The sequence below is a fragment of the Bombus fervidus genome, unplaced genomic scaffold, assembly GCF_041682495.2.
Source record: "Bombus fervidus isolate BK054 unplaced genomic scaffold, iyBomFerv1 scaffold0140, whole genome shotgun sequence".
NCBI classification, from domain to species: Eukaryota; Metazoa; Arthropoda; class Insecta; order Hymenoptera; family Apidae; genus Bombus; species Bombus fervidus.
The window spans coordinates 17501-20000 of record NW_027212702.1 but is presented as its reverse complement, the minus strand read 5'-3'; the positions used below and the strand labels follow the sequence as shown (position 1 = coordinate 20000).

Sequence of the window (2500 nt, the reverse complement as noted above, 5' to 3'; positions counted from 1 at the left end):
ATACATGTACGCGTACTCTCCGATCTCCGCGCAACGCTGGGGATCATCTCCCTAAGTCATCAGCGTTCGAAGAAATCTCGTGTGTCCGTTCCCGGATCTACGGCTTTCTCTGGGTTCGCGAAGAACAGAAAAAAGCACAGAGGATGAAAAACGCAACGACGACCCATCGATGCGACGGTCCTCGTTGTCTTCTCGTCAGTCGTCTCGCGCCTGCAGAATACATCTCTGCCGCACGAACAGACGGAGTGGGTATTCGATCCCTGGGGCTGTACGAGTAAAAACATCTTGATGAAAAGACGGTTGTGTTTCTTTAAGGCACACAGTTTTTCGTTACGCCACCAAGTTTAGGTTTAGGTTTTAATATCTTGGTTCTCTTTTCTCTCCTCTCTCGACTGACTTTGTTCAAAAATATTTTTGCTTTCTCTCAGTCTCGCCAAAAATTCATTTAAGACGACGTCGGGGGCGCGGTCATTCGTGCTTATCGAAGACTAACAAAACGTAGCAGAGGCTGATACAAAAAGAAAAAAAAAATCGGCCACGAAGAAAACTCGCTCTGTGTATCTCGATAACCGCGTCGACGACGACGGTTCTCTCCGCGCTCTTTTAATTCGTATCCTTCTTCTTGCGCTTCGTCCGACTCAGAAACGTTCGTAAAACACGAACGACGGCGGGTTGTCAAGCCAAGAAGGGACAGAGAAGAGACGGAGGTAGTTTTGCGAGTCTCCCGTGAACGCGATAGATTTTTCATATATATTTGTATCGAGAGCATGCGTACGCCGGTCTCCACACGATCCAGCGACGAACGCCGACGAACGTCCAACAATCGCTCGTACGTCGCGTACGAGCCCTCGACCGCTCTTTAATTCGTATTCTTTTGCTTGGCGCTCGTCCTCCGACTCAGAAACGTTCGTTTAAAGATAAAACGAACGACGGCGGGCTGTCGACGAGGCAAGAAAGAACAGAGAGATACGGACCGAGAGCAACGATACGCAACGCAAGCAGTCTTAGGTTTACGTGAGCAACCCTCAGCCAGGCGTGGTCCAGGAATTGTATCCGTGGACCGCAATGTGCGTTCGAAATGTCGATGTTCATGTGTCCTGCAGTTCACACGTTGACGCGCAATTAGCTGCGTTCTTCATCGACCCACGAGCCAAGTGATCCACCGTTCAGGGTAATCGTTTATGCATGGATTTTTGTTTGTGTACTCAGGTTTTTGTACTCTTATTCTCGGTTCGAAAGAAGCCGATATCCGACAAACGTCCGACCAACGGGAATCGAACGCGCGGAAGTCGCCATATGATTGACGACACGAAAATACGTTCGAAAACGAAATCGGACGGACTGCGCGACGACACACGCAGCCCGCCGACCGGGCGTAAAGTGCATTATAATATATAACAACCAACGAGATCGAAGCTCCGTTCGTCAGGAAACGACGGGGATATAACACCCGATTCTGAATCCTCTGTACAGCACACGATCTCGCGAAGAAAGCGCACGGTGGCTAGCCCATGATATATATATATGTTCGTTCCTCTCGTCCAGTTATTCGAAGCAAACAGCCGATATGCATCTCCATCGTTCGGGTAAAAAAAAATCGATGGGACGCGCACGGTCGTAGTCTTCCTCGCGCGGTCGTTTCTTCCCGATAGCCAGAAGCAGAGTTTGAAAAACTCTAGCGACGGAACGAGGCATTAGACTCTCGACAACGAGGATACAGACACGGCCGGCGGTCCCCTCTGAATCGACTTCGGTGGTTCAGGTAAAAATAAAAAAAATCGATGGGACGCGCACGGTCGTCCTTCCTCTTCCTCGCGCGCGGTCTATTCTTCCCGATAGCCAGAAGCAGAGTTTGAAAAACTCTAGCGACGGAACGAGGCATTAGACTCGCGACAACGAAGATAGAGAGACGGCCGGCGGTCCCCTCTGAATCCACTTTGGTCGCTCAGGTAAAAATAAAAAAAAATTCGAAAGGGACGCGCACGGTCGTCCTTCCTCTTCCTCGCGCGGTCTTTTCTTCCCGATAGCCAGAAGCAGAGTTTGAAAAACTCTAGCGACGGAACGAGGCATTAGACTCTCGACAACGAGGATAGAGAGACGGCCGGCGGTCCCCTCCGAACGGATGGCGACAACGACGACTAAAGCGCGAAAAATCGCGACGAAAAGGAACGCATCTCCGTTCAGGTGTATGTGTGTGCGTGCGTTTAAAAAAAATTCGATGGGACTCGCAGCCATCGGCCTCGCGCGGTCGTTTCTTCCCGATAGCCAGAAGCAGAGTTTGAAAAACTCTAGCGACGGAACGAGGCATATGACTCACGACAACGAGGATATGGACAGGCGGTCCCCTCTGAACGGGTCGACGAGACGATGGTAAAAGAGACGAACCGGACGAAACTTCCGTCGATCAGGTAAAAATAAAAAAAAATTCGATGGGACGCGCACGGTCGTCGTCGTCGTCTTCCTCGCGCGGTCGTTTCTTCCCGATAGCCAGAAGCAGAGT

The 2500-nt window shown here is 50.6% G+C and overlaps 1 non-coding gene across 1 annotated transcript; it reads right to left on the bottom strand.

The window, feature by feature from the left end:
* Nucleotides 1-1019: 1019 nt before the first annotated feature.
* Nucleotides 1020-1174, bottom strand: LOC139997687 (5.8S ribosomal RNA). The gene has a single exon (XR_011803034.1). It is a non-coding gene; the product is annotated as a 5.8S ribosomal RNA (ribosomal RNA).
* Nucleotides 1175-2500: the final 1326 nt, after the last annotated feature.